Here is a 14939-nt window from a genome sequence, read left to right as displayed (position 1 = left end):
CAGAGTAAGAGTACTAGTCTGGCAGGCTGGGGGAGCCCCGGGGTGGTCTGGGCACTGTCCTCCCTGCCTGCAGGATGGCAGCTGGAGGAGCTCGAAGGCTGCCTGCCTCATGGCTGTCAGCGCAGCAGCTCCTCCTGGCCCTGGAGCAATCTTTGGGTCCATGAGTCTCTGCGCCAGGACTTGCCTCCTGGGACCTCCGCCATTGTCCTGAGGGCCCTGGTGCCACTTTCCCGGTGGGACCCAAGCCTCAGGCAGCTACGACCCCAGATTCGGTTGCTTTCCCTGCCGGCTCATTGCAGCACGAGTGCTCACCTCACTCAATGTAGAGCCTCAGGTTCCTTCAAGATCCCCAGAGATGGAATCTCCCAATTTAACAAGACAGTTGGTGACAAGATTGGTGCGGCACTGATTTAACTCAGCTTCCAGAGTTTAAGTTCCCAAGACACAGTCCTGCTCCTTCCTCGGCCTCATCCTGTGTGGCTGGTGTGGATGCGGGGTTTCCAGAGGGTGGGGCTGAGGCAGGTCAGCAGCAGGGGGATGGCTCATTATTGATCGCTCAATGCCTTGAGGATAACTAGGATTAATGACCTTTATAGGGCTGTAGTTTTGGAGTATATATATGTGCGTGTGTGTGTGTGTATGTATGTATATATATGTGTGTGTGTATGTGTGTATATATGTGTGTGTGTATATATATATATTTAACCAAGGTGGACACGGTTATCACTGCATTTTTCTGACATGAAACTTGGAGAGCAGAGGGTTTAGGAAACTCCTGAAGCCACACTGTCAGCGGGACCCGGGCGGTCTGGCCTTAGACCCTGCACTGTTTGCCCCTCACCACGCTGTCAGCAGACCCGGGTGGTCTGGCCTTAGAACTCACGCTGGTCGCCCCTCCCTGCCACGTTGTGGGGATTTTCCTGCTTCAGGGCAGCATTTGATAGCTTGTGAAACAAGATCAAGACTTACTATGAGTGGATATGCCATTATCTGAGATCCAGATCGTTTCCTGGACCTGGCGTTGCCGATGTCACGTAAGGGAAGGTAAAAACATTTTCATTGTGGTCACTGGGGCTCCTGAAATGGTATTTTTCCCAGTGAAAGTTTACCATAAAAATCTGTTAACTCAATACTATGTGAACAGGAAGAAATGTGTTGGGCTCTAGTTAAATGTCTCAGAGCCACAGAAGTGAATGAGGGCACCTTCCGAGCACAGCCTCCTGGAGGAGGCCAAGGACGTTTGTCTGGAGGGTTTGCCATGAAGCAGGACTTGGGCAGGGCTGGTCTGCCTGGAGAGGCCTCTGCCATGATGTAGGTTAGGTGAAGTAGTTGACGGGTGGTGGCGTGAGGTCGGTGGTCCCCGAGGAAGCCCCTAGCAAGGCCGGTTTCCGTGGGATGCAAAACTGCCATTCAGTGGCTGTAATCCTGGCTTCACGGGTCTGACATACAATCCTGCACTTGGATACTTGGATCCCAGCCAGGGCAGATGGCCCTGAAAGGACATTCGGACTGTGATGGCTGCACCCATTTTCAGCATCTGTAGGGTCTCCTGTGTATGTCTGTGTTTCCATTTTCTTTCAGCACAATTTCTCCCAGCGAAGTCGTGAGAAATAGAAGGAAAGGTGGAATGAAGATGTGATTGAGGAAAGTGTGGTGTGGTCTTCGACCTTATTTTGCCTTGGTTGGTGCTCAAGAACTCCACCTGACCTCAGAGCTGAGCATTTCTGCCAGGAAGTCCTGCCTTTTATGCTACCTCGAGGCCTGTTGAGACACTCCAAGAAGCTTCGTTAACAAATTGCCTTTTCCTTTTACAGCAGTTGGATATATTTGCAGCAAAACAAAGGAATAACCCCCCAATATGGTGATGAAATGCATTTAAGTATAGATAGCATTCAGTCTTGAAGGGCCTGGGATTTTAATCATCTTTGGGTCATGTAACAAGTGGTGTTGGTGATTAAAATCTCCTGACAGCTTTGTTCTGCCACGTTCCTCAGTTTTGAATGATGATCTTCCTGGTGTTGTACCTTGGGAGGGGCGTTTGTGTCAGTAGAGAGCAGAGTGGTGGTTCCCAGAGGCTGCGAAAGGACAGAGGTGAGGCCCCTGAAGGACACTGGTCTTCCTGGTTTCGGGGTTTGGGGCTCAGCCACCTTCCTGTGTCCGTGTAAATTATACCCAGGATCATTTTCACTCGCGCCACTTTAGTTGAGCATTGGAGCTTCAGGATATGTGTGTGCCCACGTCACCTGGGCCGTGATCCTGGAGTTGGGTGAGACTGATTCCCGGGTTTATAGAATTACTCTGGGATTATTGAAAACAGAAGCACTTGAGGCATTCATAATGCTATTTCCTGAACGTAATTTATGTTCAGTTATTCAGAAATGTTTATCTGAGGAAGCATCTATAATTTTTGTTTTCTGCCACTCAGTGCTAGAAAGAATTGTGCAACACTCAAGTGAGTGGCATTATTCCTCTCCCTCCACCATGCAAGCAAGATTAATGGTACCTCTGGCTCCCCTCAATCTTCTCGTCTGCAGGGTGCCTGGCGTGGCAGTGTGCTGCCTTCCGTCTTTTTGGGGAGAATTAGTCGTGTTTGTGTGTACTGCTCAGCTCAGCCTGGTGCGGTTGTGTGAGTGAGGAGCTTGGATGCTAGGTGACCCTCCCAGGCCTGCCTCCCACCTCCCTAGGCCTTGTTCTAAACTGACAGATAAACAGTGTGTTTTGGAAGAGGACAGCAGCAGGGCAGGAGAGAGTTTGTTCAGACTTTCTCCTCGCACTGATGTTTGAGCCTTCATCCGGCCTGGGCACTTCTACAGAGCTGCGTATGTGTGTTGCAAACCATTCCCTCCCAGTAACCGTGCTTTCAGAGGTTTGGAAATGTGACTTAACTCATCTTCAATTTAAAGCGTACTATTAAATTTTAGTGTTGAAACTGATGTATTTTATGGCCTTTATTTGATTTCTCTTGATTTTTTTTTCCCCATATGAGACGTGGCATCTTAAGGGAGACAGCCTGGTGTTGGCCGCCTTTCCTAAGGATGGAAGTGAATTCTGAAAGCCCTTTATGTAGGCAGCGAAATAATCAGGGAACCATTATTATAGCTATGTCTGTCCATGTAAAGCGAGCACGACTCATAAGCAGAAAAAAGTGCAGCCCGGGGCCAAGGTGAGCCCTAATGCTGCCTGTGCCTCACCTCCCTGCCATGAGGAACGGAAGTGCAAGCGCAGGTGGTTGAGTTAGCCTCCAAGCCCAGCCTGCGCCGCCCTCACATCCCTCTGCATCTGCAGGGGCACAGGCCGTGCTGCCATCCCTCGTTCAGTGCCAGGGCTGATGCATCAGGAACAGTGGGTACTGTCCGCCCCTTGCTCGGTGCCAGGGATGATCTGTCAGGATCCCTCGTGCTCATCTGGTCCTCATGTCTTCATCACCAGCCTCCTGCTGGTAACGGGCTTGTTATTACCTTGGTATGGGTAATAACATACCCATACCAACATATGTAATAACATACCCATACCAAGGTGTTGTGGGGCGGTGCTCAGTCCTCCGAGGGAATCGGCCCTTAGACGATTCATATTCAACAGGACCGGGAAATGGGTTCTTGTTCCATGTCCTGGATCCCAGGAAGCCCTTGCCCTGGACCCTGTAATGCCCGGGGTCTTCCTGAGAAACGCTGGTGCCACTGGAGCACAGCCCAGCCCAGCCCCCTCCAGTTTCTCCGCTTTGTAACTGCACTTGTGTTTAGCAGATCTTCCAGGACTTAGATGCTGCTTGGTGTGAGCCAGGTTTTGTGTGGAAAGAGGAGAGATCCGAGCCGGCAACCAACCAGCCCAGAACCATCTTTTATTCTTCCAGATTCTGTGTCAAAAAACTTACCCGTGGACATTGAGGGTGATGCATTTCTGCTCGAAGACATCTGTGGACTCAGCTGGAGGGATCGAAAGGATGTGGAGCCTCTTCACTCCTGGCCTGGGCTTGGACCTGCTGTGCAGCCTCTCAGTGGCACCAGGGCCCCCTTGTGTCACAGTGGCCTCGGGTTGGTACTGCCCCAGGGTGTCCCAGGCTTCATGATAGTAGGGCCTGCTTGTGCCATGGCGGCCTCAGGGTGGTGGCACTGCCCCAGGGTGTCCCAGGCTCCAAGGTCAGTGTTCCGTCCAGCGAAGGGAAGTTGTACTGTAAGGTCTAGTCTCGGAAGGTGCCTGGGGTCCTATCCTTCAGAGCGGTCCTGCACTCACCACAAATCAAGCCAGGGGAGGCCCTGCCAGAATTTGCAGCTGTGTTTCAGGTCATTCCACAACTCCTGGACTTAAGGAGTCCAGCTGCCTCAGCCTCCCAAAGTACTGAGATCACAGGCATGAGCCACCGTGCCTGGCCAAGTGTGTTTGTAATTTCAAAATTAAGAGGACCCAGAGTCAGTTAATGACGTCTCTACTGGAACATGCTGCTTATAGTACATTAGGAAAAATCATCCAGAACTTGGAAAAGGGGCTGGACAGACACAGCCCTTTGAGGTTGTCCGATGAACCCCTGGGGTCTTTAACCATCTGGAGGGATGTACCATGTCAGACTCACTATCGTCGACCGGCTGAAGCCCAGATTTCATGAGGCTTTGTGTCAGCTTGTAGTACTTTCTCTGGCAGAGATGCGAGTGACTTCTGCTCAGTGAGAGGCTCATCTCAGGGACTTCATGGCCTGAGGGACGGCAGCCTGTTTGAGCTGATCCAGCAATCTCGCGCTACCCTTATTTTCTGAAACGCCTATGAGTGACTTCTCACACGGTCTTTGAAGCGGCTTCATGCCCGCGCTCCTTGGTAATGATCGAATGCTTTTTTTTGACCCCTCGTCCCCTTTCTTTGGGGTGTTCCAGTCTCAGTTCTCATGATGTGTTCTGCTTCTGCAGGAATTTCTGAAGCTGCTGAGTGTAGAAAGCACTGAGGAGGCTGTGCTCCCACCCCTGTGAGTCTTCCAGGCATCATCCTCTCCCCTTGGCGAGGCGGCGTCCATGGCACACCGAGGAGGCTGTGCTCCTGTCCCCCGTGAGCTTTCCAAGTGTCCTCATCTCCCCTCCAGGGGGACAGGAGGAACCTTTCAAACCCTTCTTAAACTTGTTTTCATGTCTTTGTTTTAACAGTTTTCTTTGCATCGTCTTCCTTATCCAGAAGTGAGGGTGAACGGAGTTATTCATGGGAGTCAAGAAACCACACGCAGCCCAAAGTGACGTTTGTTTCCCTGAAATGATTTGTGTGTGTTCACCTTAAAATGCAATCAGTAAAACAGGTGTGTTTTGAGGAATGACTTTAAATTATTCAGGTGAAAATGTGACAGTTAAATTTCATCATCTGTGCGGGTGTCCACAACCCCCTTCTGTGATTGCGTGTGAGTTTGTGACTTGTGGTTATTTTTGAAGAAAGAAAATCTGTTGCGGAGGACTTCAGATGGTGTGCTGGGATTGTGTAGGGTGGACATCGGGGGCTTCAGTATGTGGCTTCCTTGAAGAGGTTCAAATTAAGGCTGAGAGTCCCTACTCCAAAATGCTCCAAAACCTGAAACATTCCGAGCTTCCTCATGACACTCGAAGGAAATGCTCTTCGGAGCACTTTGGATTTCAGGCTGAGGATGCTCAACTGGAAAGTGAAATATTGCAAGACCCTTCTGGCCCCAGGAGCTTGGATAAGGTCATGGAGGGGGCCTGTGCCGGGTGTCCCTGGAGTGTGAGGCAGCCTGGGCTCGCTGAACTGGTTTTTGTAGGAGCCACAGAAGGGAAAGAGGGTCAAAGTGGCCACGCCTGGCTCCTGAGAAGGCTGGACCAGAAGGAGGTGGGCGCAGAGGGCAGCAGTAGAGTCCCCAGCGTCCGGGGCTCCTGTCCCTGGTGGAGTTGAGAGCCTCCTCTAGTTGTGGCCTCTCTCCTGTCAGCAGCCACTGAGGCCTGAAGGGAGAGGGGGCTGAGGAGAGGAGGAAGGGATAGGCCTACTTCTGGAGAGGGCCAGCATCTGCCTGTGCTAGCCTCGTGTGTTACTCCTGCATCCAGGGTGCACGGCCATGCCTCGTGGTGTAGCGGTTCCCGGGATGCACAGCGCTCTTGTCTGCAGTAACAGCTTTGTCTCCGACCCTTGGAGGCAAGTTACCTTTTTCCCCAGTGAAAAGAGGTAGAAAATCTTACAGAAATGCATTTGCTCTAATGTCTATTTTCCGATAAGACATGGTCGCTTAGGCTACATCTTTGGGAGGTCAAGGCAGGAGGATCACTTGAGGCCAAGGGGTTCAAGACCAGCCTGGACAACATAGTAAGACCCCCATCTGTATAACAGAAAAGTTAGCTGAGTGTGGTGGTGCGTGCCTGTGGTGCCTGCTACTCTGGAGGCTGAGGTGGGAAGATCACTTAAGGCTACAGTGAGCTGCTATTGCTCCACTCTACTCCAATCTTGGCAACAGAGCCGAGACCCAGTCTCAGAAAGAAAAGTAAAAAAAAAAAAAAAAAAAAAAAAAAAATCCAGAAATGTCATTTTGTTTTTAAATTATCCCAAAAGAAAAATCGTTTTTTTCTAAGAATGTAAAGGGAAACTGATACGATTCTTTCCTTGCATTGTTTCTCCTTTTCAAATATTTACAGTAGTCTGTCCACATCATCTCTCATCTCATTACAAAGCAGCAGGTGTCTTTGAGGTTAGTGGTGTTTCTCTGTGTCGCACCTTGGAGAACAGCCAGCATGAAACCTCTTACCACGATCGTGTACATCGTTTGTAGTCCCAATTAAAATCCTCTCCAGAGACACCTGTGCTGCTTATTATAGCAGAACTTTGGTTGTGCTGAAATGTGCATTCAGCTAATGGTTTTAAGCTCATATCTGAGATGATGCTGTGTAATTCCTGAAGCGTTATGGGATCAGTAATGATTGAAGATAATTCTGGCTGATGTCATTTAGAGGATATTTTTCACTTCAAGTTAAAGCTTCCTTCGTGATAGTCATTTTGGGATTCATTTAACTATGTGCTTTATTTCATAGCTCAAATTTTCATTAGTCATTTCATAGCATAGGATTTTGAAAGCAGATTTGGCAAAACCTTTCTAACAAAATGTTTGCTTATGACGTCCCAAGGAACAGCACTCAGAATTGCTGGTAACTGTGGTACATTTTAAGGCTGATGATAGAAGTCACTTGAACGGTAAGGGCTGCTCTGTGAGGCAGATGGGGTTTGAACCCCAACCCTCCTGATACACCAGTCCTGACCCTGGCCTTCTCTCCTCTCCACTGGGAGATGAGAAGGGTGCCAGCATCCTCCTCACAGGCTGTCCTGAGAGCCCTGGACTAAGGGCTTGTTTTCCTCTTGCAGGTGGCGCAGATGTGGGGGCTTGACGATATACACACTGCAGGCTGCCAGTGTCGGGGTAATCCAGTGTTATTCATAAAGGGGGGATTTGTTTTGCTCCCCTGCAGACCAGGTGCTGTGCTGCTGTTGTAGCAGGTGTGTGGATCCTCTTGGGTGGTCCTCAGGTGGACAAGGAGTCACCGATTCTGATTGCCAGTGTTAGATGTGAGGGGACCATGGACCTCATGTGTTCAGAGGGGAGGAATAAAAAGTTTTGCTTGTAATTCCAGGACTGTCTATCCCAGGAATGCCAAACCACTGGCTTTCACCTGACGCAGTCGTAGGTGACACGGTCTGGAAATGAGGACTCATGTTCCGCATACCTGAGCCCAGTACCCATCTCCCTCCAGGGCCGTGGCCAAGCCCTCCTCATTTCGTTGGGTTGCCAGCCTGGGGATCTGTAAGCCCAGTGACGTCTCCGGTCTCGGCCCCCCTCCCCGTGGGGACAGAAGGTGGCTTCAGGAGGCTGGTGATGAATGCCTGAATGAAGCCGAATTGTGACTGCAGTTCTGTCTAAGGGCCTCCCCGGGTGTTAGATGTCAGTAAATGACACCTGTGTGTGGATCTCATGTGATGAGAGAAACAGTGGGGGAAACCAAAGCTTGTGGAGTCTGCAGGTTCTCGACTTGGGGGTGTGTGTACCTGTGTACTTGGTGAGGGGTGTGATGTCTGGAATGAGTGTGCAGGTGTGTCACGTTTGTGCGTGTGTGGTGAGTGTATTTAGCAGGTGTGGCTGCAGTGAGCATGTTCATGTGTGTTGCATGTATTTGTCAGTGTGTGTGGAGTGTGTACGCGCATCATATTTAGTGAGTGTATTTGAGGGTGTGTATGGAGTGCATACATGCGTTTGCGTGCATAGTATTGGGTGAAGGGGTGGCATGTGTGGAGTAAACATGCACACGTGTATGCTGTGTGTGGGGTTTCTACGTGGTCCTCCCCTGAGCCTGCTCCTGGGCCCTGCTGTCCTGGCAGCTTTACAGTTTGGTGCGTGTTTGATTCCGGAAGATTCTGGAACCAAATTCTGAAGCTGTGATCACAAACTTGCAGCCCTGGAGGACGCTGGCCCGTGGAGCCGGCACGAGGGTCTCTGCTGGCCTCTCCCTGGGCTCTGTCCACAGAAGAGCATGTCCGATGATTGAGCTGTGCGGGTCTGTGGCTCCCCAGCCTCGAATCAGCCCTCGGTTCTGTCCCACCTCTGTTTTTCTTGCTGAGGGGCTCCGGGAAGTGATGCCTGGGATGGCGTTTTCACCCTGGGGTTGCTTCGCCAGCTGCCCAGGTGCTGGCTGCCTGAGACCTGCTGCCGTCCTGGGTGGACGGGGCTGTCGCGGGGACATCCCTGAGCACCCGCGGGAAGGCAGGTTTAAGAAGTGCCAGAGGTGAGTGGCTTCCTCCCACACTTGATTTTCTGGAAAGTTCTGGGTCTCATATTTTTCCCTAAGGGAAGTTAGAAACTGAGTTTCTCTTTAGGGGAACGTCTTCGCAGCGTCTGTTGTTTGAATGTTCTCCAAGTGTGGAATACTCGGGGCCGTATGTGTTTGGGAACATCCGTGTCCTGAGCGAATTCAGTAGGGAATGGAGAGAGGCCTCCTGTCAGCTTGGCCTCTGTTTCCAGCTTGTTGAGGGTTGGCAGCTGCTGGTATCCCAGGGAGAGTTAAACACCGGGCGGTGTGGGATGGGAACGTTTGCTCTGACAAGGTCAGTGGGAAAGCATCTAAACAAACGTTGCTGTTCTCCGGGCTCCTCGGGGTCGAGCTTGTTTTGTGGGGTTGAGGGAAAGCTACCTTTCTTCCTCTTCCTCACCATTTGAAAGGTGTCCAGGACACGTTCCTCTGGAGAGGTGATGCGCGTGAGTGGGGGTCAGGTCATAAGCTCCGAGGTTATTTGGGACCTGTCAACTGATTTCCTGAACACACAGGTTCCTGATTAGCTAAAACATTTCAACACGACGTGATAGCTGGTGGTTGTTTAAAGACTATCACAATTTTCCAGTTACTCTTTAAATGCCTGTTGAATAAGGGAAGATTCACATATTTTTCTTTTCCTGTCTGCATACTTGATATTTTGTTTTTAGTTTTTTATGTGGGTGTGCAGCTAACAGGAATTAGAAGCAGTCTCAGCCCTGGGGAGACTTCAGGACCGCCTCAGTCAGTGCTGAAGGGAGGCAGGGATTTTGGGGGCCTACCTCCTCCATAGGACGGACACCAAGGGCCAGAGGTCAGCAATCTCAGTGAGGTCACAAAGACGGGCACACCCAGCACCCTGGCCCATGTGCCTCTCCTTCACCTTTGTCTCTGCTCAAAGCTGCTCTCCTGGGTCATCACGGGTGATCTTTAGGCACGTGCTTGGTTCTTTCAGAAGTGGCATCTGGCTGTGGTCAGTGTGGGCCCTCAGGACTTCCATGTTTTTGGCTCACATCAATATTGGGCAGTGGTGTATGTTTGTTTTGGAGGGGTAGATCCGGTGGATTTTGGCTTTGCCAACTCATTTAATACCTGTTCTCCTAGGCGCGGGGACCCTCTCGTAAGCCGCATGTTCTCCTGGGTTCTGGGACCCTATCTTAAGCTGTGTGTTCTCCTAGGCGCTGGGACACTCTCATAACCTGTGTGTTCTCCTAGGCGCTGGGACCCTATCGTAAACTGCATGTGAGGGATCTCGGAGGTGCTCCTTATGAGGATCCGATGCCTGACCTGAGGTGGAACAGTTGCAATTTAAAACCACCCCCCAGAAAAATTGTCTTCCATGAAACCCATCCCTGGTGCCAAAAAGGCTGGGGGACAGCTGGCCTAACGCGGGCTAAGATGTCAGTAGATTTTTGGACTTGGGCCTCAGTTGAAGAGGGTTAGATTTTGAAAGGTGGGCTTTGAAGGGCTTCTAAAGGGCAGGTTTTCATCTCCAGTGGGGCCTGGCCAGAACTGGCTAGAACTGACCCAGAAGCTGACAACTAGTCAGGCTGGCTCACTGCCTGTGTCCTGTGTGTGCAGCCTTGCTGTTTATTCAATTGTCTGGTGGCGTGGATTCCATCCACAGCCTCAGAGTAGTGGAAGCCATTACTTCAAGGCTGACCTTATTTAACTTTATCAAAAAGACATGAAAATCATTTAGTATAAATCTTCCAGATACCTGTATCCTTTCTTTTCCCAGAGGCTTTTTAAGTATTGCAACTTAAAAATCTTCAAAAATAACTTAAAAGGAAAACCTCTAAGTACATTTTTGGTGAGCACCCTTGACAGCTTTAATATGTGAAGTAAATTCCCTTGACTTTTGTATTCCTAGAAACTCGTTCATGTTTGCAGAAGACTTTGTATTTTGTCAACAGTGGCCACTGTTCAGTGACCATCATACCTGCCGTGTCTCATTTAGAAAGTTGGATGTGGATGTATTCACTTTTCAGACACACAAACACATGGGCTGTTTGTTTTTGGTTTTGATTTTTTTGGGTTTTTTCCCCCCCAGCTGAATTCAAGAAAGGGAAACAAGCAGAGTAAGTCCCCGAAAGTGTCTAAGTGGCTGGGTGGGGGATCCTACTATGGTGTTGGATTGTGTTCTGCCAGACATCGCTCCTCGAAAAGCTGACCCTGAAAGGGCTGGCATTGCCCTCACCCTGGGACATTCGTCTGTCTCACCAGAAAATGAAGAATCTGCCAGAGTACTGTGAGTCAAATTCAGTCAGAACTCGATTAACTAAGAGGCTTTGTCTCAAAGGCCAAAACATGAGGACACATCTTTAATTTTTAAGGAGCGCTTTATCGTGAGTCAGTTCTGACGTGTACTGCATTAGGAAACCTCTGAACTTCCACAGTCAGGCCCAGAACTCTGAGGGAAAGTGGTTGTGCCCTTCCCACTGATTTTTGTCACTAGCTTTATTCATTTCCTTAAAACCCTTTTTGTATGAGTTCTATTATAGTTTGAAAAAAAATTCACTTAGGTAGAACTGGAAGCGTTTCTGCAGTATTAATACTCATGACCCGTTCTGGGTCTCGGTATATGTGTACTCTATAAATGTACATGTGTGTATGTGGTGTACGCATACTACGTGTATTTCCACTGTGCATGTATTTACAATGTATAGGTATGTACACTACATTTGTGTCCTACACACGTGCATGCTGTAGGCATGCATGTACATGTGTATGTGTATCTATGGTCACTATGGTTATATGCGCACTTGGACACCTATCTGTTCTGCATGTGTACATACATGCATGTATTTAATGCCATATACATGCCTGTGTACGTACATCATGTGGGTATGTGCACATTATTTCTGCAGAGTATATATACATATGTGCACACAAGCATGCATGTACACTATGCACACTGAATAAACTTCTGGATATGTACACACTAATACATATACATGCTGCATATGTATGTACACTGTTGCATATGTGTATACGCTTTATAGGTTAGTGTACTGATGTACGTTGTATACATGTGCATATGTGTACACTGCGCATGTGTATGCATGCTGTAGTGCACCTACGTACATTGGATAAGAGTGTATACTATTGGACGGGCGCGGTGGCTCACGCCTGTAATCCCAGCACTTTGGGAGGCCGAGAGGGGTGGATCACGAGGTCAGGAGATCGAGACCATCCTGGCTAACACGGTGAAACCCCGTCTCTACTAAAAAAATACAAAAAACTAGCCGGGCGAGGTGGCGGGCGCCTGTAGTCCCAGCTACTCGGGAGGCTGAGGCAGGAGAATGGCGTGAACCCGGGAGGCGGAGCTTGCAGTGAGCTGAGATCCGGCCACCGCACTCCAGCCTGGGTGACAGAGCGAGACTCCGTCTCAAAAAAAAAAAAAAAAAAAAAAAAAAAGAGTGTATGCTATACGCACGTGTATACATATAGCAAATAGCATACCTATGTACATACGGATGTGCATGTGTATGCCATATGCATGTACATACAGGTTATAGTATACCTGTGTACGCTGTATGCATACAGATGGGTGTACGTGCTATGCATGCGCATACGTGTTAGCATACCTATGTACATTTGCTATATGGATGTGTGTATGCTCTATGCTTTTACACACGTAGTGAACTTGTTTGTACACTATATTTGGATGTGTGTACACTCTATGCATGGATACCACATGGATCTGGATGTGTGTGCACTCTACGCAGGTAGTGCACTTATGTACACTCCACGTATTCGGATGTGTGTACGCTCTATGCAGGTACACGTGTTACAGTGTACCATATACGTACACTATGTGGATGTAAATGTGTGTGTGCTCTATGGCACCAGGAATAGGGCTCCCGCAGGGATCCAAGAACACACCATCTCGCTGGCACCAGAGAGTGTAGGATGAAAACAGTTGTTTGTTGCAATCTAGTTGAAATTTGGCAGGTTGCTATATCCTTTGCAACGATTTAGGAATAGTCACTTCATTGATGTGTGTGTTCCTGAAATCATAAACAGCTCTGTGAGGTGTGTCTCATCCCAAGACGAGAAAGGGAACCGAAACAACAATGACTCGGTCACTTAAGTGAGGTAGAACTAACACAGCAGCTGTCTAGCTTTCTGTATTATAACTTTGTCAGCAGCTCAATGAGAAATCGGCACTCATCAGGAAATGTGTCCACTTTCTACTGTACTTTACTCGTGGCGTATTTACTGCCTCGTGTTATTCCTCACGATGTAGCAAAATCCCTCCTAGAGTTGTGAATATAAACAGTTCATGACAAATGTAGTATCTTCTTTGTTAACATTGAAAATGATATGTAAGTTCATCTTCAGATACTGTTTGGAAGGATGAGAAAGAAGATGTTTAGGACAAAAGAAGAGAGAGCTTTCAAGTAAACAGGGAAAATAAGGACTTTGTGCAAAATATTTCCAAATTTGAAATTTGAGAATACTAAATCTCACATCTAAGATCGTAGGTAGTTTTTTGGGGGGGGGTTTAAAATTAGTACTTGGTTTTCCATGCCTTTGGGAATTTCACTCCTGATGGAGGATTGCAAGAATAACCTGATTTTTCAGAACAGAAGGATAGTCTGTCTCAAAGGTAAATTCCAGGTTCTACCATAGAGAAATAGAAATTGCTGTCAACTTTCTGTAAGGTTCTTCAGTTCTTTCCTCTTCTGTGGTTAAAAAACCATCTCTGGGTTTAGTCTCAGCGAAGTTCCTCTTATGAGTTTGCCTTACGTTTCGCACAGCTGTTGAGAGTCTTCATCATTCGTAGTTAACTCGTCAAAAGTAAACTTTGTACTAGTTAGATCTGAGCACCTTGAAGGCAGGGCTTTGTTTTATATTTTTAATAAGCAGCAGGGTGATGGCAGGGCTGGGGCCCTTCATCCCATCATGCGTTCCTCTGAGCTTTCGGAGTTCTCACTGCGTGCCGAGGGTGGTGTTGGCTGTGTAGCGTTTAAATAGGAATATGAGGCTCTGTGACTTGGGACGCTCTTACCACCTTCATAGAGAGCTTGGTGACAGCTTAGCATGACAGCTTACACACCTGTTGTGTATACTTTATTACGGCCCCACAGAAAGGGTATTGATTTAAACGTGACTAATTTCTCGTATTTATTTTTGCCTTTATTCCTAGTTACAGTCCCGATACTTTTTCTTCCTTTAAAATCTTGCTAATCGCTGGTGAATTAGTGATAAACTATATTTATGTAAATCTAGCGATTTAATTGGAGGTCATTATTCTTGTACCATGTGTCAGTGCTGTGTCAGGAAGTCTCAGTTTTACGTTGTCAAAGGATTAACTAGAGCAGGATGCAGTCTTACTGGAACTTGCTCATTTATGAAATATAGGCACTTTATTTTTTGTTATACTCGAGGTGTGCTCAAATGTAAACATTTTGAGCCGTGTTAGAAGGATATACAAGATTGTAATGAAGAAATCAACAACTTGATCAAGTACCAGCGAATGAACTTTATGTTTGAAGTATATGGAACATGGACCTTGGCAATCAGTTTTCATCTTGACCTTTTATTTTTTTACTAGAATCTTGGTCTGTCACCCAGGCTGGAAGTGTGGAGCACAGTAGTATGATGTCCGTTCACTGCAACCTCTATTTCCCAGGTTCAAGTGATTCTTATGCCTCAGCCTCCCTAGTAGCTGGGGTTACAGGGTGTGTGCCACCATGTCTGGATAATTTATTTTTAGTAGAGATGGGGTTTTGTCATGTTGACCAAGCTGGTCTGCAACTCCTGACCTCAAGTGATCCACCCACCTCAGCTTCCCAAAGTGATAGGATTACAGGTCTGAGCCACCATCCCTGGCCTGATCTTCTGTTCTAATATTGGTTATTCAGTCTCAATGATAGCGCCTGGTTGTATTAACTTGTTGTAGAAAGCACAATTGCAATGAATTTGGTTGTGTATGTACGTGCTGACTTAGCGTTCATGGCAGCACTGTGAGGTGGGCATTGTTCCTGAAGGAAGGATGGATGGGCAAGTCGGGGCTTAGATACGGGACTTGTGGGCAGTCACTGTTGTCCCATGGCTGAGATCAGGCCTGTCTGTCGCCTGTACCCTGAACTTTTTTTTTTTTTTTTTGAGACGGAGTCTCGCTGTGTCGCCCAGGCTGGAGTGCAGTGGCCGGATCTCAGCTCACTG

General features: G+C 48.2%; 1 long non-coding RNA gene across 7 annotated transcripts in view; it reads left to right on the top strand.

The window, feature by feature from the left end:
• Nucleotides 1-14939, top strand: part of LOC144334921 (uncharacterized) — an 86502-nt gene that overhangs the window by 32844 nt on the left and 38719 nt on the right. For 3 of the 7 annotated variants that reach the window (XR_013405188.1, XR_013405190.1, XR_013405187.1), the window contains 4 exons: nucleotides 3851-4031; nucleotides 4636-4806; nucleotides 4896-4951; nucleotides 5127-5272. This is a non-coding gene — a long non-coding RNA (uncharacterized LOC144334921). Of the gene's footprint in view, nucleotides 1-3850; nucleotides 4032-4635; nucleotides 4807-4895; nucleotides 5032-5126; nucleotides 6528-7326; nucleotides 7585-14939 lie in introns of those variants that run through there. The other 4 variants (XR_013405189.1, XR_013405192.1, XR_013405191.1 and 1 more) reach the window with 4 other exon arrangements.

Source organism: Macaca mulatta, chromosome 15, assembly GCF_049350105.2.
Source record: "Macaca mulatta isolate MMU2019108-1 chromosome 15, T2T-MMU8v2.0, whole genome shotgun sequence".
NCBI lineage: Eukaryota > Metazoa > Chordata > Mammalia > Primates > Cercopithecidae > Macaca > Macaca mulatta.
The sequence above is the reverse complement of the archived record's forward strand: the minus strand, read 5'-3'. Positions and strand labels throughout refer to the sequence as shown.